The following is a 27,082-nucleotide window of genomic DNA, read 5'->3' on the forward strand; positions in this document are numbered from 1 at the left end:
CATTGGAATCCTGGGAATTCAATTCATAGTAATGGTTACTTCCCTGATAAGGCGTTACAATCTCTTATCAACAACATAGGAAACCGTATTGATAGATTATACGCTTTGTAATTCGTAACACCAGCTTATTAAGTCACTTTTTAATGCTCAAGGCTTTATATATATTTTATTAATAGGACCATTTTTATCCTACAACAATATTGAATGAGGCAGTGATCATTATGTACAATTGCCTCGTGATTTCATCCAGTTGATAATCACAATGTTGAGTTCATTTAGTCGGATATAATGGACTTTTCAAGCCGCAATGTATTCGTTAATTAGTGGGAACACTCAGCATATAATTGGAAACGCCCCCAAGTGAAACGGAGGCTTGAGTGGATTGGTGCGAGAGATGACGCTCGCATGCAGGCACGTATTTCCTACGTAATTGTTGCGAGAGAGGACGCTCGTATGCAGGCACGCATTCCCTATGCGCATGCGCTGTTGAGGGAACACCTGGACGGACGCCTTGCTGTGCACTACGTTTGACGGTAGTGGATGTCTCCATGGACTGCATGGATAGAAAGCAGCCGTGGCATTAGTAAATTTAATTTGTTATGACCAATTGGGTTTTTCCCATGCATGACAATAGTGACAGAATTTCTTTTATAATTTTCGTACAGACCTTTTCCGAGGAATGATTTCCGCTTTCTTAGAAAATCGGGAAGCGGAAGTTGCACTTAAAGTATGGTTTATCAAAGAGAAAATCTGCTATAAATTGCCAAGGATCGCCACTGTGTAATTGAGTTTTTGTACATGTCAATTACAGATCCGATTAAATATTTACCAATTAGACATCTACACGGATATAGCGATTCCGTATTTGTTACTTTGTTTAATATCATTTAATACGGATTCTTGGAATCACTATGTAGTCACTTATACACTGCTTTACTTCCATGCAGACATCTTGAATCGATGGTGGGACACATATAACCATCAAGTTTCTTCCAGGCACATCATCATGGCCTTATCTTGTGTCATCAGTTACACCCAATTGCTTTTGGTTTAGGGTGAGTATTAATGGCAGCATACAAATGTCAATCTAATTATATTAGTAACCTTCATGTTGGTTAGTTCTGGTTATAAATAAGCATGATAATTTTTAGACTCGCAGAGTTCATTCCTCTCAATCTATTTAATTACAATTTTGTCCATCAATAACGTGTATGATTAATAGTTTCGGTCATAGTAAGCATAACAACTGTTGTTCCAGATTCATAGATCTGTTTAATTGAACTCAAGTGAGGGCCACGATTTTGAGTGCTGAGAGCACATGACTTATCTGGTCAGGTTAGTGCAGTGTGATTCGTGTCTTTCTATTTGAAAATAGTTTATGTAAGTGGTGGTTCACTCTGCTTTGACCATGGTGGAGGTTTTGCTTAGCCTTTGGACTCAGTTTCCCTTGTTTCCTGGGTCTCACAAACCCCAGCCCCCTTTCTTTCACTCTGGAACATTAGTAACACTCTGAGATTTATCTTCATATTGTGTTTCCTTTTATTTTGTATGTTTAATTTGTTGTAAATAATTGTATGTTGCAAGGTTGGGTTAGCTAGCACTGGTGAATGTTAGTCGACGGTGCAATAATCTAATGTACTTTTCTATTTTTTTCAGTTTATGTATTGCATCAATTGTTTCACCTGATGAAGACGTTTTTCCAATCATTATTTAATGTCGAAACCGGTTGAGAAGAACACTCGGGATGTGATCAGTTAGATTTTGTTGATTAGATCCACCCTGTCAAATAGATCACATTTTGCACGATTATTGTGATCAGACACATTTTATGTGTTATGAAATAGCAAGATTATGTAGTGACAATTAGAATGTTTAATTACACAAGTTTTGAATCATACTTTGGATTCATTTTTATTGAGGTGTGGATGAATGTCTGTCATTGGTATGAGTGGTTAATGATTGAATGATTTGGTTCTTGTGAATGAGGTTATTGCTTGACCAATCAAGGCCAGGCACGCTGTTTTAGGCTCTCCTGCAACACTCATGAAATTTAATGTGTGGAATCGCTTATGATAAATTCTATATTTATAAATAAAGTATCATAGTAAATATATTTTGATACTTTGAAAAATAAAAACGTCCTGTGATCATTCTTTCAGTATACTCTGGTGCACTAATACCCTGGTCCAGAGCGTGGGGTTTTCCTGCATTTTTTAGTGTTCATCTCCTCTAGAGTGAGCCTACAAAGACCTCGCTAGGGGACTTCAGAAGACTGGTAGTTCCCCCAGGAAACTCAACAAAGGTTCCTACAACTAGCACAGGAGATACCTCTGCCTGGTCGCTTGAGTTCCAAGAAGACCAAAGAGAGGCTTTCTCTGTACTCTTACTGGCCCAAGATGGGTGCAGATGTTGATAAACATTGTAGGAGCTGCCATACCTGCCAGTCCTCTGGCAAAAGGGGTTCCAAGAATGTGGCACCTTTAGTGCCCCTGTCATACCTCGCCCGTTCTGGAAGCTTTGGCATCTATGGAAGTGCCGCCATTGAACAGCACATCACGCTGCTCCCTAACATGCGAGCGCGCTCTAGTTGTTTTCTCCTTAGCGTTCTTCCACAAAGCATATCAACAGAGACCACAGAAGCTGCCCCGCGTTGCAATGCTCCAGTCTTTCTGTGGGTAAAACACTAATGTTCCTTAGCTTTCCTTTGCTTTTTTGTCTCTCTACCTTTATCCACTGTTCAGCTTCTGGCTTCCTGCTGCTTCTGCATCCCTTGCTTGCGAACCTCCATCTGGTGCTACCCTTTGTCCTTTCGCCTTCTGCCTTCCTGCCGCTTACCAATCTGTGCATTCCATTGGTCTACGATCATCAGTCGGTAGGTTATCCTACTTTGAGGGTTTTTTGCAGCCCTTGTCTTTTCCCCTTATCTGCGGTTAGCGGGAGGCAAGTCTTGACAGTTCTTGGGTTGTTTGGCATAGTGGCTCCCTCTTGCAACTGACTATTCCTCTATGAGGGACGTCAGTCATCAGGGAAGAAGGCAGCCTCTAAACAGAATGAAGAAGGGTCCTCTGCATCTGAATCCTCAGGTGAGCCTGACAAGCCAATTTGTGAGAGCCCCTCCCAGTGGTAGGAGTTATTTTTGAGAGGGTGGGGATTGACTTTGTTGGTCTCCTAGACCCTCCAACCACCTCAGACAACCGTTATATATTGGTTGTAATAGACCATGCGACTAGGTACCCTCAGGGAATATCTATGAGAACTATTACTCCCCAAGCAGTAGCTAGGACCCTCCTTGGTATTTTTTTTACCATGGTAGGTTTTCCTAAGGAAGTAATCCCTGACAGGGCGTCAAATTATATGTCCCACTACATGCAGGCCATATAAGTTCTCAGCAGCCTGTTCCACCCCAGGAGGCTTATAGCAGTTTAGGGTGATGCCTTTTGGACTAAAGAATGCAACTGCTACATTCCAAAGGGTGGTGAACCAGGTTCTGAATGGGTTAGAGAAGTTCTGCATGGCATATTTGGATGACATAGCAGTGTTCAGCCACACTTGGGAAGACCGTCTTCATCACCTAGGATATGTATTGCAGGCTCTTAACAGGCCCATCTGACCATGAAGGCTAGTAAATGTCAAATCGTTCAGAGCAAAGTTGTCTACCTTAGACATGAGGTAGGAGGAGGTGAGATTAGGCCCTTGCCTAGTAAAGTACAGGACTGCCCCCCCACCCACTACTCAGACAGCCCTTCTAGGTCTCACTGGGTACTAACGAAATTGTATTGAGAACTATGGCACCATAGCTTCTCCCCTGAATGTCATCTCTTCCCCAAAATGTCCTAAAATGGTCAGATGGAATGAAGAGTGTGCTATGGTGTTTGAATGGCTAAAAAACGCCCTCTGCCAAGCTCCAGTCTTGAGAGCTCCTGACTACAGCCATCCTTTATTGTACATACAAATGCATCAAATACAGGAAAAGGGCAGTCTTGAGCCAACTGGATGAGCATGGCAGGGTACACCCTATTTGCTTCATCAGTAGAAAATGAAGGACTGAGAAACAAGGTGGGCAACAATAGAACATGAATGTTTTGCCATTGTGTGGTCTTTGAAGACGTTTAGGCCATACTTGTATGGTTCTACTTTCCTAATTCAAACCGACCACCAACCCTTGAGATGGTTAATGCAAATGAAGGGGGAAAATCCAAAACTGCACGGATGGTCTATCGGCTTTCAAGGGTTTGATTTTACCATTGAGAATAGGTCAGGGTGTAATCATCAAAATGCTGATGGTCTCTCCTGGAAGTATGAATGGCTGGAACAAGAGATTCATCCAGGAGTGGATTAAATCCTCCTGTCCCTCAGTCCGTGGGGTGGGGCGGTGAGTGTTAGGGAGGATTTTCAATGTCTGTGTTAATTCCCTTTAAGCTTAGAGAGCCCCAGCACTTTGCGTGAATCTGAGACCTTTTTTTATTTTAACCTCCTGAGTGAGTGGGCCTTTTTGCCACCCACTCATGCCTTTTCCCTCTACCTAAGATTTTGTGTTCCTTATATTTTAATGGAGTCTGGTAAACTCCATTGGCATCTGCTTTTTATATAGTGACTTGGACTCCTCTTGATGTTTAGATACATTTTCTTGCATGAAATGCAGTTCCCAAGAATAGTGGGACAACTTTTGTCTTACATACCTTTTTACTTTGTGGGGCCAGCACACACCACTTTATGAGGAGAGCTGGGGGGTTACATAGTAATTCCTTATACCACTTCTCATGTAACTTTTTATTACACTGACTGACTTAAATGGCTGGTGGCAGTGGTTTCTTTTTACTATCTTTTGTGCAATGTATCCGCAGGCTGATTTATGAGCTGCAGTAGAGCACCCAGGGGTGACCATTTTACCAAAATGGCCCCTGTCTTCTTTTTTCACCATTTCTTGTTTGTTAGTTCCTTCTGGGATTTTACTCTGTTATTGAGATCATTTTTGAGTCTATTGTGCATTTTGTCTTTGGTGGGCTTCAGCCCTGAAGCCCAACCAGGCTCCAGTGTGTCTGGGAAGGAAGGAAGTGAGGCAGGAGCCCCAAACCTCACTGACCTTTGTTTGTAGGTATGCCTGGCCAAAAGCAGTTCCAACTGGGCGGTGGCTGTCTTAAAGGATGACCCCTCCCTGTGTGAATGACAGCTTAGTGAATGGACTTTCGCATATAAGGTGAAGGGTTTGGGGCTACAGGCAAAGTTGACCAAATCCAAAGAAGAAGATTCAGAGAGAAGCCAGCAGGACCGCAGAAGCACTGGTGAAGCCTTGCAGCTGTGCTGACCCTGTTTTCCCATCGACAGGGGTGCTCCGCCAAGGACGACTTCCTCCCTTAGGCTGCTGGAACCAACAAGCCTCAAGACCTGATTCGTTCTGGCCCAACCGCTGTGCCGCTACAACCTTCCTGGGCTGCAATTTCCCAATACCTGGAGGTACCTGCACCATTGACGAGTGCAATGTCTTCCAAAGGACGAATCTGGATGAAACTTTGCAGGTATCTGTGTGAGTCTATAGAAGCAAGAAATCATTATCCATAGTCCCCTCACCAGAGTTCAGGACCAAGGAAATTCCAACCAGGGATATTTTTTCCTCTTTGGTGCTAATCAAGGGGTGCCAAAACCAAGAAGAGCCACTGAAATTAGTGGAATCCGCTGCTGCAGAGTCCCTCTCAAGAGTGCTGTCACAGAGGCATGCCAGACGTCCTTCCTTTCATCACCATGACCAAGGTCCAGGAACAAGGGTCTGCATCCCCGCATGAAGAAGGTCAGCTGAAACATCTACTTCAATTCTAAAGTATTGTGGGGCTTTGGGTTTAGCCAAATTGTGTGCTTACTAGCTTAGGGTGTGCGCCTTTCTATCCTTTTGAATTACTCCAATTCACCTGTGCAGGCCTAACAGCTTGTGCACCTCAGGTAGTCTCTCTTGAGCTCCTGGATCTTTCTTCAAAGAACTATTGACTGTTCAACTAACGTTTTCTAAGAAGATTGCATCAGAACTAGAACTGTCCTAGTGTCTTTGGCTCTCCTTGCTCCATAAAGGCATCCATTCTGAACTTTATTGGCTTTGGCAGTGCTTGTTTCCTATAAAGGTATTAATTGTTTGACACGCATATTGCTGGGTAAAATACTTCCTACATCCCTTTGGAATAAGAGGCTATTTTTACAGTAATACAATTTCTATTCTACTCTTAACACTTTTCCCCTCCAAATGCAATATTGTATGGTGAACGATACATGCCTTGATTGACTGACCTTGATTGATGTCACTCCGTATGCTGGAAATGATTTAGTACAAAAATAAATTCCTCACCTGCAGTATGGCTGTTTGAATAACTTGATTCTGAAATTATACTTGATGTTACTATTAGTTGCTACATATTTAGTGCGATTCATTTGCTTTGTGTATATATACATACATAATTTAATATAACGTTTAAAGGATGTGTTTACTTGAATACTTGTATTTACTGATTTCATTGCATTGCTCTACAGCTCACTGTACCCCTTCTAAGATAAGCCTGGCTGCTCAGCCACTCTACAGACTTGTGTACTACAGACCTATATTAAAGGTTGGGTCACTAATACCAAGCAGATAAGTCTTGTAAAGTTGGACTCTACAAAATTTTACCTAACAGAGATCTTGCTACATCAATATGGAAAGACATGTCTACTTAATTCTGAGGTGCAGGGGGCAGTGGGCCTCTCAGGGTTTTACCTCTCCTGGTTGGGTTGGTGCAGGGTGCTCATTCAGTCTAGAGGGGGTTACATAACTCATGATCATGGTACAGACTGTGCTTCATATTGTTGAGGGAAGCTGAGATACTAAAAGTGAGCATATCAATGTTGTTTTATGAATTTAAACTCATGCAACTAATGGGTTTCAATTTCAAATGCTAATAAAGAAAGTATAAAGAAATTAAAAGATAACTGATAAGGATCAGAAGAGCAATTCATCTTGATGGGCTCTTTGGAAGGGTGTAGTATGCTAGTGTCTCTGATTGCAGACACACTGGGAATTAAATGGATGAAGAGAAGGTAGAGTGTGATGAGATAAGAGAATGTGGATGTGACGAATCAACTTCCGGGGCACCAGTGGTCCAGGAATGAATATTGGTTTCTAAAACCATCAATCAGCCCCACACCAGAGCGATCCGAACAGATTGGAAACACAAGTCCATTATAAACCTCCTTGTCCAATTTTGGTAAAGTGGACAGAACGCAGCCTTATCTCCGCAAGGTCGTGGATCGTTGGTTAGTTGCAACACAGCGAAAATAAGATTATTGGCCAATGATAAAAGGGACTGTCCAGTCAAGGTTATATAAAAACATCTATTATTATTGCAACAGACAGTTATAGCACACTACAAAATACAACCCACGCTACAAAGGAACACAGAGGACAGACAGTTTCACGAAGGAAAGGGATGCACTCCGGATACTGTTAGGAGGGTAGTCGGTAAAGCAATTAGTCTTAACTGTTCAAGGTCATTTGGTTTCACCACCAAGGGAGCAAGAGGTCATACATGTCACTACAGGCCCTCAGAGAAGGACCAGGGGGACAGAACCACAATGTACCTGGTGCTTGAGGTGACCTTGATGCTCAACAGCATTGAGTCGGTTCCAGGATGCTTTGCAGCTCCTGCGACAGAGTTCAAGACGGCAGACCGCTGTGGGTATCAGTTGGAAGGCAGTTTAGCAAGCGAGGCTGGACAGACGGCTGCAGGCTGACCTATACAGCGGCTCGGGGTCAAGAATCATTGTCTCTGTGCTGGTTGGCGGATCTTGAACACTGGTCGAGGCGTCTCAGATGGCTTTACTGACTTTAGTGTGACAACAGTCAGTGGTGCAGCCCGTCGCAGTTCAAGCGCTCGACTGTCTCTCGAAAATGTCCTTAAAAGAGCGATGCTGGTTGATGCTTATCGTGGCACTCCTCCTAGCTTCTTCGCTGGGCACATGTTGTCCTGTGGATGCTCCAAAGCTGAGGAGAGTGTTTACAGGCTTCAGCCTTGTCCTTTGGTCAGGTCAGAGACTCTCTGCCACTTCCCACCTAGGAAGCCTGCTGGCAGAATGTAGCAGGGCATGCTGTGTGCTGGCTGGGTATCGGGTCTGGAGCTGCTAGATGGGTCCTCTGAGGTTGGTATCTCCCTCTGTTCCCTGGGAGTTGATTAGGGGAGGGATCTTGTTTCCCTCTTGGAAATCCTGGCCTTCCTTCACTAGCAGAAGCTGCATGGCAGGATGTACCTTCAGACATGTTCCTAATGAGTCCTTCTTCTTAGTCCTTTCAAAGTCGTTGGATGATCTGTTAAGTGAGGAGCTCAGCCCTCTTTTAAAGCCAAATTGGCCCCAGTGATTGATGCAGGCTAAGCCTACCTTAATGAACCAATCCTGGGTACCCACCACCAATCTCCTGTTATGTGTAAGGTCATAACCAGAGTGCTTTGCAACAGGAAAGGTAGGCCGTGACAACGTGTACTACTAAGTTCCACCCATCTTTCTGTCTGTTGTAGATCAAAGTGTCTGTCTGGTTAATTGAGCTCTCTGTGACTTTCTGTCTCCATCAATTCACATACTTCTTCCCTCTGAATGGGGGTCTGACCCTGCAGGGGTTGCCTACTTTAATCTGTGAGTATACTGCTCGCGTCTTGGGAATTGTTATTTTGTGCCTTTGATGAGCCATACGGATCCTCCCTAATTGCACTTTAACATTGGCATTGCATTAGTTCTTTGCCACTGTCTGAGCTCTGCATGGATAAGTATTTCTGTAGATTCAGCCTTTTGAGTATCTCTGAGGCTTTGAGGTCTGTGCTCATTCAAAGACATGTTGTGGCTTCCATTTTTAAGAAGATAGCTGCTTTACTACACTCTTGTTTCTTTGTTAGAGAGAGACATGCAATTCACTGCCCTACATGCAGAGGGGTGGGAGCTAGCTTCAAGTTGGCACATTGCACATCAAAGAGGTGTTGGGATTTCCTGTCCCCTTGTGTTAGTTCTGTGACCAGGCCTCTTCACAGGCCTGCTTTCATTTAACTCTCAGTATGTGCTGCCACCACACAGAACTCTGACAATAGAACAGGGTGGATCCATGGAGCCTTTGATATTTTAATTAGACCAGCCATGGCCGGAGGAAGGTGTTGCCTTCCCCCTTCAGAGATGCTTTGATGTACCCGTGGCTGCCCAATTCCAGCTAAAGGTGACCGGGAGGACTGCGCCTGTAGGCTGTGTACCCCCAGAGTACACATGACTATGTGTTTGTTGTGCAGTGAGCAGAGCACAATGTGTGCGGATTAGCCCCACACATTTTCTGAGGTTGATCTCCCATCATTCATTCTAATTACAAAACTTCAAAAAAAGCCCAGGCGAGCGCACACTCCCCATGCGTATGGTCGAATTCCTCACAGTGGAACTGGAAGTGAGGAGGCAGTTGAGAAAGAAGGACTGGATGTTGTTCTGTGTACTGCTAGTTGGGCTTTTATGATACTTTACCTAGTAGATGAAATAAAGAACTTCTACAATATACTTTGAGTGTCAGAGATACCACAAAGAGCTGTGCACATGTTTGGGTCTATGAACCACAAGGGGCATTTTATATAATGTTTGAACTGGTGCTACCAATGGAGCAAATCCATTGTGCACCATTGTTGCTGCTGGTGTAATAGCGACTCCAAGTGACTTTGTTTGCCATAAGTGCACATTTCATCAGAATTTCTCAACCAGGGCAAACATAATTTCAAAGTTACTTAGTCCAATGTTTGATGCCTGTGTGATAGGAAACAGATCTTGCAATGCCTACAAAATGCACTAGTAAACAAGCACTGGCATAGCCAATACTTTTGGCTTTTGTGTAGGCATGGGACCAGTATTTTCCAGGCCATAAATTGACAAAAGATGGCAAATGATGTTCCTATGTGGGCATGTTATGGCAATGTCTGGAAACTACCTATCTAATGCCTATTCAATGACACCCAAATCATCTACAAAATTAGCGATGAACAAGAGGAGAACACAACGCTAATAGATTGTCTCAAAGAACTATACCAATGGATGAACACTAACAATCTCAAAATCAACCCAGGTAAGATGGAAATCATGATTACAGCCAACATCCAAGGAAGCAATCAGTACATCCCATGGCCCACAGAACTTGGAACATCACCCATACCGTCCAAAGTTGTCATAATTCTTGGAATCCTAATGGACAACGAGATAACCCTAGAACCACAAGTAAACGCGATAATCAAGAATTGCTTCTTCCATCTACACGTGATCAACAAGATTCTACCATTCCTCTTCTTCACACACAGAACACTGGCCATCATCTCCCTCATCATGTTCAGGATAGACTTCGCCAACAGCCTATACCTCGGAATGCCAGATTATTTACTGAAGAAACTGCAATTTTTACAGAACGCAGCTGCCAGACCTCTGCTCAAACTCTCACAAAGAGGCCACATCACTCCAGCCCTTAGGAAGCGACATTGGCTCTCAGTCAAAAAACGAATCACCTTCAACACAATGGCCCTCATCACAAGGTTGGCGCTAAAAATCTGGCCGTACCGGCATGGAGGTAATAACATGTCCGGCTTGGCACCAACCCGCAAATAGCGGATGATCAAGAGTGCGCGGGCGCGCGCATCCCTGCATGCCGGTAACGACCCCCAAACCCCCAGACAGCGGCATCGACCAATACGCACAGAACGGCTCCGCCCTCGGCAACCCCTAAATACCGTTACCGTTATTAACATAGTGCAAATGATGGGTGCGTTAATACCAGACCCGGAAGTAACGTCATCGCGCCGGAACGGGAAATGCCATGGCGGCCATCTTTAAAAACACAATCCATTGCCATCCTCCACCTACAGGACCCTCTACACCCCAACTCCCAGGCCACCACAGACAACATGTCGAAGACCACCCGGAGAGGCACGGCCCACCTGCACAAACCACGTTTTACAGATGATGAGCTGAACATGTTGGCCGACACCCTTTTGGCAAATGCTGAAGTGGTGTTCTGCAATGACCTCAGGCGTCCAGCCCAGCTCAAGAAAAAGGCCATCTGGGAAGAAGTTGCCCAGAAAGTAAGTGCAGTCGGCACCACCGCACGTACAGTGCGTGATTGTAAAAAACGTTGGGACGACCTCAGGCTGAGAGTCCGGCACATATTGTCAGCTAATCGGAGCCAGGGGCTGGCAACAGGAGGAGGACCACACTCCCCACTGAAATTGGCCAGATGGGAGGAGACCTGCAGCTCCATCATAGACGTGGAGTCCATTGAAGGAATCAGTGAAGCAGAGTTTGGCGTGCCAACATCGGCAGATGAAGGCGAGTGTCCCTACTGAAACAGTAAAAATAATCATAATCATCCTCCCCCAAATGTGGCTGCTGCACCAGCCAACAAATGGGCCATCATGCACACCTACACATATCCATGTACACATTCTGGGTCTACAACCATCCCATCCCAATGCATGTTGCGGTCATACAGGAATACACCCACAAGATACATTTCATGGGCATGTGCCACCCAGGACGACCCTCCCAAAACACATCAATGTCCAACTGCACCCAACAATGCGTACATGTGGACACGACTACGCTATCAAAATCCACTCTTCAACATTGCATATACACTGTCCCCTACAAAGCCACATATGCAACTGATCAGATGGTGCCACATGTCCAATGACTAATGCATGCACAATGCAAGCAGAACAATCACTGATATCCTGCCACTCTCTGTCCCCCACAGGTACGGATGCTGACAGTGATGAAGCGCAAGGGAGTGCACAATGCACAACACCAGCCAAAAGATCTAGGAGGCAATCTGATGGCACAGGTCCATCAACCTCAAGTGGACCAAGGATGGGCCATGCGGGAAGCGGGCCAAGAACCGGTGCAAAAACAGCACCACAGACAAGTACAAAGGACGAACTGACACCTGCACCTGCATCCGTGGTCACACCATCTACACTGGCTGAGGACACAGCAGGCATGGAGGATGGCACACATTCTGCTGCTGCCAGCACAATTGGGGAGATGGCTGCATCGGCAGATCATAGTGTTGATGAGGTAGCTGGGCCGGACAATGAGGGCGATGCAGGTCTTGTCCACTCAGAGCCTGTAGTGCACACACCAAGCCCGCAGGCCACCCCACAGGACACACCTCAGCTGGACTCATCCGACCAGGGCAGCCATGGACAGTGGTCTCCGGCCATGCATAGCCCCATGATCCATGCTGTGCCACCACATCAGCCACCGACCACAACCCACACTGCCATATGGGACCTTGAGGGACGTCTCTCCAGGATGGAGGCCTGGCAGGAGGTGATGCAAGGCAATGTGCAGCAGTACCTTGCTGAAGGGGAGACAACACGCCGTATTATCCAGGACAGCACTGCGGCCGTTATCCAGGCCATTAACTCAAGTGCACAGCAAGTGCGTGATGGCTTCAATGCCTTGGGTCAGATCCTCACCAGGATTGCTGACCGCAAGGACCAACGGCAAACCCTGCCCCTTGGATCACAACCATCTGGGTCATCCGCATCATCCACGCCATCGTGCTCGAGGCAGACCAGCCCCATGCACATGTCCCTGCAGAGTTCACGCCGCTCAGAGATCCAACCCCCACCTCCGAAGGGGGCTCAACAGTAGCAGGGCCACCCTGCATAATCCCTTTGGGCATACTGTCAGGAACTCACGGGCTGCATTACGCCTACATGGTAGGAATGGAGGTAGGGTGGTTACTGGGATGGTGGGTGGAACATTTCTGAGTCGCTGCCACCTTTGTCCCCATTGCAGATGTGCTTGGTGCAGGGGTACAAGGTGTGCAGGACATAGAAAACCAGAAACACTACGTTTCCCAGCAGCCCCGGGCCTAAAACTACAGCTCCGGCACTCCAGGAAACGCCTAGGACCACGCCCGACACAACGCGCATGCGCGAAGATGCTGCCGCGCATGCGCGATCCCCAAAAGCTCGTCCGTGCTCGACTCTGCTGCCGAGAGGACGCATCTTACGGACCTCCGGTGAAACCTCTTGCGGGGCCGCCCTCGCCACTGGACTCATCTTCAGGCCCCGCGATGTCAAAGATAAGTACATTGCCTGCCATTTAAACTTACCCAGAGTGAAGTGTGCATTGGAAAGGGAGTCCGCTTACCAGTGACTTTGGAGAAACTTACAGGGGAGATACGCGGAAGCTCGCGAACTAACCAGCCTACTAAACCTTGCATGTGACATGCATTCGCCTGTTGCGGGTGCAAACGTAGTAATAAGCTCGCCAGTTGCGGGCCGTTTATGCCATACTCGTAGTAGAGCACATTTCTGAAAGGCATAAGGCACTGAAGGGAAAGGCTAATTTTCTCCCTTTTTGTCAGGAGTGAGCTGCTATCGACAACGACTCGATCGTTGTGCAACGCACAGTCTGCGGAGCCGGCGGGCGGAAGAAGCGCACAGGAAACCTCAGAACACTAGAGCTAAGTACATTATGTGACCAAAAGCATTGTATCTGAATATATGTTCTGCTTGTGAAATACCCAACAAGAGGGGAACATGATAGGCATTTAGAAGCCCGATAGAATATTGTGTTTCTATGGAAGAAAGCCAAGATTGGGCAAACTTGTGTGGTGAACAAGTGCTGGGTTCCAGTCTGAGGGTAAAGCATGCATGTGGTAAGAATGCATGACTGAATGGCCTTGGAAGTACAAAGACAACTACCAAGAGGCAGTAGTCCAGACTCAGAAGGTCGGAGTTTGGGAACAACTTGACCCTAAAACCCCTTTCCCTATCCATTACATCTCCCTAATCCTCAATCCGGTCATCCTATCACCCCGAAACCTATCCAATCCGTGGACCCTAACCCTCTTTCCCCGTGGGGGTCGCGGTGACCTGTGTTTTAACTAATCCAGGCGCCAAGACCGTCAAGGGGAGGTAGGAGTTCTTGCTACTTCCGCGTTGGGACGGACTTCGCCTTGACAGAAGCACGGACCCACGTATTTTCACGCGCCCAAGTAGCACGAACTCCGGCACCATGGAGGACATAGCTCGCGTCCTACATGAACTGAAAGATGCTTTAGAAGCGACTAGGCAGGATTATGCTACGTTGGCTCACCGTGTACAGGAAATCACGGCACAAGGTAGACCCCTGCCAGATGGGCCTCCTCCCACTCCAGTACAGGTTCAAGTGACCACGGAGCCGCCCATGCCCTTAGCCACCCCAGAAAGGTACGGGGGGGACCCACAAAAATTCTCCATATTTATGACCCAATGCCAGTTACATTTCTTGACAAAACCAACAATCTTTCGTTCGGCCCAGTCCCGCACAGCCTTTGTGATTTCCTATCTCACGGGGGATGCTGCGGCATGGGCTACCCCTCTAGTACAAAAAGACGATGCTTTACTGTATGATTGGGGGGTATTTCAGGAGGAATTCGGGAAAATGTTTGATAGGAAGGCGGCCTCCTTGATCCGGGACCGAGAGTTACTCACTTTACGGCAGGGAAGTAGGGAACTCATTTGGTATGTAACAACATTCAATAGATTAGTGGTTGAAGCAGATTGGCCCCACGAAAAAAGACTGGCTCTTTTTTATCAAGGCCTTAGAGAGGAATTGAAAGATCTGATAGTGCAGGTGGACCCGCAACCAACCACCTGCACGGGAATGATTGAGTTGGCTCTACGATTAGATCACAGGCAAGGAGAAAGGAAGCAAGACAGACGTAAATGGGAGACCAAACAGTATTCGTCAAGAGCGGATTACCCAAGGGCTGCACCTGGTTCAAAAGCAACAGAGAGAACTTCGGAAGTAGAACCCATGCAAATCGGAACGATCCGAGGACCGCTCTCCAAAGAAGAAAAAGAAAAACGCAGAAGAGAAAAACTGTGTATGTACTGTGGCAAGTCAGGACACTTCGTGAAGGAATGTGGGGCTAAACCAAAGAACACCATTTCGTCGGGAAACGCCAATGCTCGCCAGTGAGAAGGGGGGATCTGCCGAGCCAAAATCATCACAGTACCCCCAAGCATCTATTGGGTAATGTGACACAAGTACACAAAGCTCATGTTACCGTTACTGGAATTCTTCAGACACGCCAAAGGGATCAAACCATCACGTTAATGGTGGATTCAGGAGCAACCGGTAACTTTGTGGACTTGGATTGTGCTGTTAAATTGGGTTTACCAGTTGCCACTAAGAACATATATGAAGAGGTTCGATCAGTCGATGGATCTTTGTTGATATCCGGACCGGTGACTCAGCAAACGGGGGAGATGATTTTGAACATCCAAGGGCATAAAGAGTGCATTCAATTTGATGTCATCGCCGCCCCCCAGTTCGGTTTCATTCTGGGACTACCTTGGCTGGCGTTACATAACCCGGCGATTGACTGGGCACGTGGAACAGTGTGCTTCTCTTCTAGTTTCTGCCGCACACAGTGCACGAAAGAACCAGGACATATGGTGCAGGTACTTGGGGCCACACAGGAAAACAGTGGAGAGCCGCTAGCAGGATTACCACAAGAATACCAAGATTTTCAGGATGTTTTCAGTAAAAAGGCGGCAGAAACTTTACCACCGCACAGGTCGTTTGACTGTAGAATAGATCTGGAACCAGGAGCTGCCCTGCCATGCAGCCGGATTTACGCCTTGACGGAATCTGAGAACCAACACCTCAAAGAGTATATAGACACCAATCTCCAGAATGGGTTTATTCGTCATTCCACTTCTCCTGTTTCTTCACCGTTGTTCTTCGTTCCGAAGAAAACTGGAGATCTCAGGACGTGTATCGACTATCGTGCGATAAACCGCATAACTATCAAGAATCGATACCCCCTACCATTGATACCGGTCCTGTTGGATCAAGTACGGGGAGCCACAATTTACACTAAGTTGGACTTACGAGGTGCTTACCACCTGGTGCGGGTGCGCGAAGGGGACGAATGGAAGACCACTTTCAGAACGAAATTTGGACTGTATGAGTACCAGGTCATGCCATTCGGTCTCTGTAACGCACCCGCCGCCTTTCAACACTTCTTGGATGAAGTTCTACGTGGTTTTCTAGACATTTTTGTCGTTGTTTATATCGACGACATACTGATCTACTCGAGGAATAAGGAAGAACATGTACAACATGTCGGATCCGTTCTGCAACGTTTGCGAGAGCACCATCTGTTCGCGAAATTAGAAAAATGTACGTTTCATTGCACCACAGTGGAATTCTTGGGCTTTATACTCTCTCCCGAAGGCGTTAAGATGGATACGCATAAGGTACAAGCAATTTTGGATTGGCCAGCCCCGCAGAATGTCAAGGAGCTACAGTCAGTACTAGGATTTGCAAACTTCTACCGACGGTTTATCCAGGGGTTTGCAGAGAAAAGCTTAGCTATTACCCGTCTGCTCAAGAAAGGGAAAAAATTTGTGTGGGATACGGAGGCAGAACACAGTTTCAAGTCACTAAAGGAGGCGTTCACTACAGCCCCCGTCCTGTTACATCCGGATCCAACGTTACCGTTTCTGGTGGAAACGGATGCTTCAAGTTATGCGTTGGGAGCGATATTATCCCAACGAGACCAATCTGGGCATTTACACCCGGTCGCTTATTACTCAAGAAAACTTAACCCTGCAGAACAAAATTACACCATAGCAGATCGCGAGTTACTAGCCATTAAGGCGGCTTTTGCAGAATGGAGGCACTACTTACTGGGAGCAAGGCACACCATAACGGTGTTGACGGATCACCGTAATCTCCAGTTCTTAAAATCAGCAAGAGCTCTCACTCCACGGCAATTACGATGGGCAATGTATTTTGCAAACTTTGATTTCCTGGTAACATACCGACCCGGACAGGAGAACAAAAAGGCAGACATACTTTCCAGATATCCGGAATCATCAGTTTCTCCTGGACCTGAGGAAGCGGCAAAACCCATTGTGCCCTTAACCAAGATCGTAGGAAGCGTAATCAATACCTTACTGGAACAAGTGGGGAATGCCATGACAGCCAAAGAATTACTGCAATGGGAAAACCCACAGTTAAGACGCTCGTTACAAGAAGGCATACCATTCCAAGACAAAGAAGTGTATTTACCGACTAAGAATCTACAGGCTCAAGCCCTCAAATGGTGCCATGATTCTCCACTGGCTGGCCATCCGGGGGTGCACAAAACACAAGAACTACTTCAGCGACACTATTGGTGGCCCAACTTGCGCAAAGACGTGCGAGAACATGTGGAAAATTGTGAAATATGTGCTCGGAACAAGACAGATCATAAGAAACCAGCAGGACTATTGAGACCTCTGCCCACTCCCTCACAGCCGTGGCATACCATATCATTGGACTTCATAGTGGAATTGCCCCCGGATCAAGGTCAAACCACGATATTAGTAGTGATAGATTCATTTACTAAACTTGCTCACTTCATACCCAGTAGCGGCCAGCCGACGGCGGAGGAATTTGCAAATCTTTTCCTACAGCATATTGTTCGCCTACATGGAATACCACAACACATAGTCTCGGACCGGGGAACGCAGTTTACATCACGGTTTTGGAGGCATTTCAGTAAGAAAATAGGAATACAGTTGCAGATGTCTAGTAGTTACCACCCCGAGACCGACGGACAGACTGAGCGACTAAATCAGACGCTAGAACAATATCTTCGCTGTTTCACACAAGGCACTGAAGGGGGCTGGGTTGAGCTCTTGTGGTTAGCAGAACTAGCCTATAACAATTCTCAACATGCTTCTACAGGATATTCTCCTTTTTTCATGACTTACGGATACAACCCATTGATACAGCCAAGCGGAGAACGAATTCCAGATGTATTGCCTTCTGTACAAACTAAAGCGGCCCAGTTAAAGCAGGTCTGGAAAAAGGCCCGACTAAACCTGATCACAGCCAAGAACACAACCAAGAAGTATGCTGACAGAAAGCGCCGTGCTAATCCCGAATATAAAGTGGGCGATAAAGTTTGGCTCTCAACACGACATTTGCACCTCTCAGGTTCCCGAAAATTGAAGCCCCGCTTCATAGGCCCATTTCGCATTACACAAGTAGTTAACCCAGTAGCGATGCGACTTTGCCTTCCAGATCACATGAGGGTTCACCCTGTATTTCATGTATCGCTCCTAAAACCAGCGAAGCCCCATATGCGCATGGAAAGACCACCACCAGTCTTCATAGAAGGGTACCCAGAGTACGAAGTTAAGGCCATACTGAACTCACGAGTGAGGCGAGGTAGATTGCATTACTTGATTGATTGGGTGGGATTTGGCCCTGAAGATAGATCCTGGGAACCCGCCATTAATGTGCATGCCCCAAGATTGGTACGTTTGTTTCATCACAATCATCCCACGAAACCTGGCCCTTCTGCGGGGAGGGGATGTACTGTCAGGAACTCACGGGCTGCATTACGCCTACATGGTAGGAATGGAGGTAGGGTGGTTACTGGGATGGTGGGTGGAACATTTCTGAGTCGCTGCCACCTTTGTCCCCATTGCAGATGTGCTTGGTGCAGGGGTACAAGGTGTGCAGGACATAGAAAACCAGAAACACTACGTTTCCCAGCAGCCCCGGGCCTAAAACTACAGCTCCGGCACTCCAGGAAACGCCTAGGACCACGCCCGACACAACGCGCATGCGCGAAGATGCTGCCGCGCATGCGCGATCCCCAAAAGCTCGTCCGTGCTCGACTCTGCTGCCGAGAGGACGCATCTTACGGACCTCCGGTGAAACCTCTTGCGGGGCCGCCCTCGCCACTGGACTCATCTTCAGGCCCCGCGATGTCAAAGATAAGTACATTGCCTGCCATTTAAACTTACCCAGAGTGAAGTGTGCATTGGAAAGGGAGTCCGCTTACCAGTGACTTTGGAGAAACTTACAGGGGAGATACGCGGAAGCTCGCGAACTAACCAGCCTACTAAACCTTGCATGTGACATGCATTCGCCTGTTGCGGGTGCAAACGTAGTAATAAGCTCGCCAGTTGCGGGCCGTTTATGCCATACTCGTAGTAGAGCACATTTGTGAAAGGCATAAGGCACTGAAGGGAAAGGCTAATTTTCTCCCTTTTTGTCAGGAGTGAGCTGCTATCGACAACGACTCGATCGTTGTGCAACGCACAGTCTGCGGAGCCGGCGGGCGGAAGAAGCGCACAGGAAACCTCAGAACACTAGAGCTAAGTACATTATGTGACCAAAAGCATTGTATCTGAATATTTGTTCTGCTTGTGAAATACCCAACAAGAGGGGAACATGATAGGCATTTAGAAGCCCGATAGAATATTGTGTTTCTATGGAAGAAAGCCAAGATTGGGCAAACTTGTGTGGTGAACAAGTGCTGGGTTCCAGTCTGAGGGTAAAGCATGCATGTGGTAAGAATGCATGACTGAATGGCCTTGGAAGTACAAAGACAACTACCAAGAGGCAGTAGTCCAGACTCAGAAGGTCAGAGTTTGGGAACAACTTGACCCTAAAACCCCTTTCCCTATCCATTACATCTCCCTAATCCTCAATCCGGTCATCCTATCACCCCGAAACCTATCCAATCCGTGGACCCTAACCCTCTTTCCCCGTGGGGGTCGCGGTGACCTGTGTTTTAACTAATCCAGGCGCCAAGACCGTCAAGGGGAGGTAGGAGTTCATGCTACTTCCGCGTTGGGACGGACTTCGCCTTGACACATACATGCAGACACATGTCGTGCCATAGTTGACTTTGGGTGTTAGGGGGTGGGTGGAGGGTGGTGGTGGGTGTAGTGTGTAGTACTGGGGTGTTTGGGGGCATGGGAGTAGGTTGGGGGAGGTGGAGGGGTGGTGGGTGTAGTGTGTAGTACTGGGGTGTTTGGGGGCATGGGAGTAGGGTGGGGGAGGTGGGGGGGTGGTGGGGGCGTGGATTGTTGAGTCATGTTGCACTTAATTTCTCACGAATACACCAGTTGTGTAACAAACATCACGAGTGGACATTGCTGATTTTTTGTATGTCAATTTATTGCTTCATGGTGATTCGTGCACATGTGCCCACACAACCAGTGCCCACAGTACACAACACATGGCACCCTCTGTATTAAAGTACATCAGAATGATTGGTCTATGACCATTTTGCGCACTGCGCGACCCTCACGAGTTTCGCATCCTGGCCTATGTCCTACTTCTACTCTTTCCTCTCCTTCTACTTCACCAGGTGGTGGCAGCTCCACGTCAGGTGGCAGGGGTATGTTCCGCCGGATGCACATGTTATGTAGCTTTACACATGCCGTGATGATCTTGCCCACCTTCACAGGCCGGTATATGAGTGCCCCTCCCGACCTGCTGATGCAGCAAAACCGTGCCTTCAAAAGGCCAAATGTCTGCTCAATGACCACACGTGTACGTGTATGTGCACGATTGAAGTCCTCCTCGTGCCTGTTCTGCGGGTTCCTGACAGGGGTGAGTAGCCACGGCTTCAGGGGATATCCAGCATCACCTACATGGGAGCAGAAGGAGGTATGTGTGAGGATGAGGCTCAGTTGACAGGTGTGCTCATCCTGTACATCATTCAAGTTCATATGCACTATCTCATCATTGGCAGCCACATCCACATGACTGTCAGCCCTCTACAGTGCATGTCAATCCATAGAGGGAGCCTTGTGCGACATACACGACCAAGGGTCCTAGGATTTTAAATCACCAGGCAATGTATGTCTTGGCTAGGGGCATTTTGCATGCAAATGTGAGGGCTGTGTGTCGGCGGATGACTTAAAAAACGTCCATTCCCCCAATCCATCTGCCCCCATGGCCCAGAGGGCATTCCCCTTGCATATGCATGTACCTCCCCCCCAATCCATCTGCCCCCATGGCCCAGAGGGCATTCCCCTTGCATATGCATGTACCCCCCCCCAATCCATCTGCCCCCATGGCCCAGAGGGCAGACTCACCCAACAGCCAGCCACTTCGTACAACGTCTCCTTCCATGTAGCGGGGTAGTGAGGAGTTCCGCAGCACCATGGCATCATGCGTGGATCCTGGGTATCTGGAACAGCAATGTGTTATTATCTGGCTGGCCTCACACACCATATGCACATTGATGGAATGGTATAGCTTCCGATTGCGGTACACCGCCTCCACGGCATGTGGGACTACCAACTCTACATGGGTACAGTCGAGGGCACCAATTACATTGGGCATGCCTGCCAGTGCATGGAATGCTATTTTGGTGGCATTTGCCTCCTGTGGTGTCCTTGGTAAGGATATGTAGGCACCGGCGTGCTTCAGTAGTGCATCCAGCACTTGGTTTAAAACAACAGAAAAGCATGATTGTGACATGCCATGCATTTGGCCCACTGTGTGTTGATAAGTGACTGTGGCCAGGATTGGAGCACAGATGCCACCTTCAGCAAAGGGGGGATGGCTGTGCGGATGTTGATCAGGCTGACCAAGTCATCCTGTATTAACTCCACTATGTTGGTGATGGTGTCTCTGTCCAGGCGGTACAGGGTGTGGATCTGTGCTGGGGTTAAGTCAAATAGGTTGGCCCTTATACGTGGAATTGTTGGCTGTCTGCGGGGAGCGACTGCCTGCACTGGTGTGATTTGCTGGGCATGTCTCACCCTCCTTCTCCTCCGGCGTCTCCTCTGTGTTTCCTGTTGTACTGCCTGCTCAAGGAGTAGCAGTGCAGGCATGTCCTCCAGGCCCAGTATGGCAAGTACAAGTGGTAGCATTTTGCCTTGGAGGGGGGTGTGGTGTGTGGGTGTGCTCCTTTTGTGCTGACCCTGACTCCATTGCCTCCACCTGTGCTGATTGAGTGCACCTGTGGCACTTGGTTACACAGCAGTTTGCTGTTTACGGGTGGTCCGCGATGCCGGTATTGCCGGGATCATGGTGGCCCTTCTTACCGGCATCTCGATGCCAGTATGTACTTGTACGTGTGACTCGTGGTGTCCCCTTCTTTGCGGCATGCCGGTATTAAGGCCTCCCCATCTGCGCGCGTGCCCGCATGCCGGTACGGTGGTGCACGGCCACAGCGGGTCCTTGACGATGCCGGTAGCAACGGCATCTAGGGTCATGATACACCGGCCCGGTAATGGATGCCGGTATTGCCTTACCGGTGGCGTTCTTACCGGAGCGCCAACCTTGTGATGAGGGCCAATGACCATAACGCACAGAGCAATCCACGGCCCAGGAGCGTAATTCATACAAAAGAAAATCGCCATCTGCCAGCCGACTATAACACCCAGATCCAGCGAGGACATCCACCTAGAACCAAAACCATACACGAGGAAAATAATTGGCGTATCAGCATTCTCTTGCTTAACCGTCAGATTTTGGAACTCCCTCCCCAGAGAAATACGAACTACAAAGGACCATCTAAAATTCAGAAACTTCTAAAAACCTGGCTCTTCAACTCAGAACGGGACAAAAACTAATGAACAACACCCGCTCACTATGAAAGGAGCGCACAACTGAAAAGGTGAGTCGGTCAGACCGGAGTAGAGTGCAGGGAATTGGAGAGGTGTCTGAATGAGGGGGAGACCCAGGTGTACCCATCACCATAGAGGATCAAACAAGAAACAGGGGAGAGAGATGGGACTGACTTAATTGGACCATAGATAGATGGCCTTAGATGGAAACGGGGTGAGAGGGGTGTCCTGATCTCAGAACCGATGGATGACAGGGAGCACATGCCCCCCTGGAGGAGCCCATGGGGGTGGTGGTTGCTGCACACCAGGGCCTGTTAGGGGGGAAGGGATGTGGGTGGCAATTGGTCTGAACACTGAGGGTAGAGACAGTGCTGCCACTGAATAGCCTGTTGAGGACCCACAAAACTGCACACAACATAGGAGTGGTAATTTTAGTACACCAGAATGTACGACAGGGGAAGAAGGGATATGTGCCACAGGCAACCAAAACAGAGGGGGTAGGACAGGGTACTGCCACCAACCAACCCTACTAAAAAAAACTCATCCTTCTGCTGACACCTCTCAAACTCTGAACTAAGCACAACCATACCACTACAGCACAACAAACCACACGCACTTCACTACACCACAACATTGAAACAAAACGCACATAGCCTCGCCCAACAGCATATGGCAGCTACCAACTGAGAAACACACCTACGCTCAGCGAACAGTGTAAACCGAACTGAAGCTGCCAACAGCACATCACAGCTCTCTTGCTCTTTTCTCCCACTCGATGCTACTAACTTATCCCACACCCTTCCCCCTTGCTTTACAGATCTGCCAGAGCACCAAGAAACCACACAGGTGGTAACAGTGTGTGTTATAAGAACTTTTAACATAACATAACAAAAGCCAAAACTATTGCCTTTACCAATGCTTTTTTTTAAAGGAATACAGTGCAATGAACTGATTGAAAGACACACGTATTGCTTATAAATCAAGTGGCTGAAGGCACATGTTAAGGGGGCCCAAAAGTCCCAGGTAAGCCCAGAGGAAACAGAGTCAATCCAAACCAGACTCAATGAGGAATAGACAAAATGCACAGCAAAACTCAACTTTATTCACAACGAAACAAAGGCGGGACAGCACACAAGTATTCAAATTTCACTGTTCTCTATATACTTATAAAAAACAAATGCTTAAATACATGCAACTCGTCATCAATGATGTCATAAAATAATCTCAGTTCACAAAACCTACGGGCAACAGGGATAGGTTAGTGGGTTTGACTACACATAGATTCCATCATTTTTAAACAGTTCATTGGGTTACAAATATCTGATGGCTCCTCCTAGAACCACCCCAATATTGATAAAGGTTAGACTACATCCTCTTCACAGCAAGGGGTTGGTTGGCATACTACTTAATGGGTGCATGTCTCTAAGGATACTGATAGGTTGGCACATCGCTTACCAACCTTGGACACTTGGCAAGTCATCAGAATATAAGCCAGACATAGAGTAGGGGGAGAGACGCCCATGGAACTTTCTTCCTTCAATTAAAAGTTGCCATCCCTCATTCCAAGGCCAGGAGACCAGACAATCCCTTAGAACTTGGTCTTGTGTGGTGTCTTGTGTCTACATGTGCGTTTAGGGAGTATGGCAGGTGTCCAATCTGTATTGGCTTCTAATGAATGGCAGTGTTCTCCAATTATTGGTCACGTGCTATGGGACTGTGTTTTGAATAGATTTACCTTCTATTTATTGAGATTCCAGCCAATATTAATGTGTGTGTCATGTTCTCTATTGCCACTGGCAACACTCTTCATGGAGTCTTTGGCTTACTGTTTTGGTACACCTGCCTAAGAAAGGCTGGTTGTGTTTTTATAAAACTTTAATCTGGGAGTATACTGCTTGCGTCTTGGGAATTGTTATTTCGTGCCTTTGTTCAGCCGTACGGATCCTCCCAAATTGCTTTTTAACATTGCCATTGCATTAGTTCTTTGCCACTGGGTGAGCTCTGCATAGATAAGTATTTCTGTGGATTCAGCCTTTTGAGTATCCCTGAGGCTTTGAGGTCTGTGCTCATTCAAAGACATGCTGTGGCTTCCACCTTTAAGAAGATGGCTGCTTTACTACACTCTTGTTTCTTTGTTAGAGAGCTATATTCACATACTGTTCGTGCTGCATTCACCTTATACATTAGCCATGTTAGTTTTCTTCATGTCTGTGGATGCTGTTAGTTTTCTTCATCTCTAAGCACATATATCACCTTGTGTGTGTGTTCTTCATGCGGAATGCATATTTGCTTCATGTCTAGTGCATGCTCTGTTACTGTTACAATGTTAATTTGAATACTTTGGCTATCCTGAGCTCATATTGTCCCCAAACCTTGCTGTACCTGGGAGCATAAGGGCAGAACGGCGGGCTCAATGAGTAACGTCACTCACCTTTACGGTATTGGCGTGGGGGAGCGGCAAAAACAATTAGCTTTTAGAAGAATTCTTAGAAATAGCATTGGCATCCCCTTAAAAGCAGAGGTTTGGGTAGGGAATGGCAGGTATAGGTTGGGAATGGCTATATGTAATAGCAGGGCTGTTGGCTAGGGAATGGATTTGTAAAAAGTCAAACAACATTGAAATCTGTTGTCCCTCTTGACCTAGCATCTCTCTCCTATTCTTATTTCCTCAGTGTGTTGGCATATAGGCAGCCCTTACAGCAGCACCTAACAGCCAAAATGAAACATGGAGCAAATGGATTTGACCTAATCTTTGATACTTGCAGCCAACTGAATGGAGGAAGCAGGGTTTACCCCAGTCGAGAACATTTGGGTGAAGGGTCTGAGAAGTGTCTGGCACGGATAAAAAAAACTAAGGAGCATTTAAGAGAAATGACATTTAACTCAATCTACCCCTCCTTTTCTTTTCCATCCCTTACTCATCTTAAAATGTCGTCCCTGCTTTCATGCAGAGAGTCCTGAAGTAAGCAATGTATCTGTGCGAATTACAAATCTTTATATATAAAGCTGAACGTATATATGTGTGTATGTTTGTCCTGCTATACAAATCCACACCGTTGAACCCACACCTACCTAATTGTGCATCGATTCCTCTTTTGTCTGGGACAAGATCGTACTCTATGGTTGGATGAAAAAATCTTATATGTAAAAGAAATGTGGAAAAGAAATAAAACATTTAAAATGTTATTTTACCGTGCCACTCCAAATATGGGAAATGGCACGGTTACAGTTTACTTAATTACATTCACAAGAAGAGTGTACAATCAATCAATCTTTCATGGACATTTTCTCAAATGTTCTGAAGCCTTTGAGTGACTGAAACATGCTGCACAAAAATGAACATCACTTGGAAAAGCTCCATCTGATGCAAAGCGAAAATCAATATCAAGCGCTTCTGATACACAACAACAAACAGCAGCACAACTTGCCCACCAGAGGACAAGAGACACTTTCTCCAGGGCAAATGAGATGCCAGAGCAAACTGAAACAAGACTTGCTGACATGAGGACAAGAACAACATCCTCCAGGGCACATGAGACACCAGAGCAAACTGAAGCAAGACTTGCTGCCATAGGACAAGAGCAACATCCTCCAGGGCACATGAGACACCAGAGCAAACTGAAGCAAGACTTGCTGCCATAGGACAAGAGCAACATCCTCCAGGGCACATGAGACACCAGAGCAAACTGAAGCAAGACTTGCTGACAAGAGCAACATCCTCCAGGGCACATGAGACACCAGAGCAAACTGAAGCAAGACTTGCTGACAAGAGCAACATCCTCCAGGGCACATGAGACACCAGAGCAAACTGAAGCAAGACTTGCCAACAGGAGGACAAGCAACATCCTCCAGGGCACATGAAACACCACACGATCAGGACACGAGCAACGCTGGGTACCCCAGCGAGTTACGAATAGAAGAACACGAAAAATCTAACGAAGTGGCCTACCAGATTCTTTCAAGTTGTTCGAGGTACACACCAGAAATCAAAGACATTTTTTCTTTTTTACAGTTGTGTAATGTGCAATGTATTATATCGGTAGTCAAAAAAAGCTATTTAACTTACATTAAAATACAAATCTAAAGCACATCAAAGTAGGACAATGTAGTTTCCAGTCCTGGTCAGTGTGTTACATTGAATGCGGGAAAGATATGTAAGGCAGAGCAAATGGAGAAAATAATAATTAAAAACGTCGTCGCTTACTCCAGGACAGTAAGGTGAAGGGCAATGGAATTGTCTCCAGCAGGTTATTGTATTCAAGACTGGGCCTTGGACAACTGGGTTCCCCCATTCCTTTCCAGATATGCGTCTGCCTCTGCCATAGCAGCGCTTAACCCTCAATGCCTGGAAGCATTGAAACACACTCATTAGCAAAGCTAACGATGTTGGCATTTGTGTGGACATGGAAATAGCATTTTGCCGACATTGCCATGTTGGTAACATCTGGAAAATGGTGTGAGTACCAGGAAATAAGATGTTTATCTAATATTCCTGTCAACTATCCAAGCCAAAACGCAGGCTTTTCCAATGCTGTTTTTTAAACAGGACCTCAGTAGAAGGCACAGATGCAATGTAACACACATACTGCTTAGAAATCCAGTGACTAAGAGCAAACTTGGTTAAGACATGTTTTTACCCCATGAGTTCATTTACAGCTGTGCCTAAGCCATTAACTCACAAAAGCTGC

At 46.8% G+C, this 27,082-nt stretch overlaps 1 protein-coding gene and 1 long non-coding RNA gene across 3 annotated transcripts in view; one reads left to right on the forward strand and one right to left on the reverse strand.

The window, feature by feature from the left end:
- The window catches only part of NEK11 (NIMA related kinase 11), a 1,698,151-nt gene that overhangs the window by 1,161,948 nt on the left and 509,121 nt on the right, over positions 1 to 27,082 (reverse strand). The gene's annotated exons all lie outside the window — the stretch shown is intronic.
- Positions 444 to 1,897, forward strand: LOC138569083 (uncharacterized). Of its 2 annotated transcripts, none has more exons than XR_011303113.1 (3): positions 444 to 533; positions 948 to 1,055; positions 1,657 to 1,897. It is a non-coding gene; the product is annotated as an uncharacterized lncRNA (long non-coding RNA). The 2 variants fall into 2 exon arrangements; XR_011303112.1 differs by having other exon boundaries at positions 463 to 583.

The sequence above is a fragment of the Ambystoma mexicanum genome, chromosome 2q (genome assembly GCF_040938575.1).
Source record: "Ambystoma mexicanum isolate Mex_15411 chromosome 2q, UKY_AmexF1_1, whole genome shotgun sequence".
Taxonomy (NCBI): Eukaryota; Metazoa; Chordata; class Amphibia; order Caudata; family Ambystomatidae; genus Ambystoma; species Ambystoma mexicanum.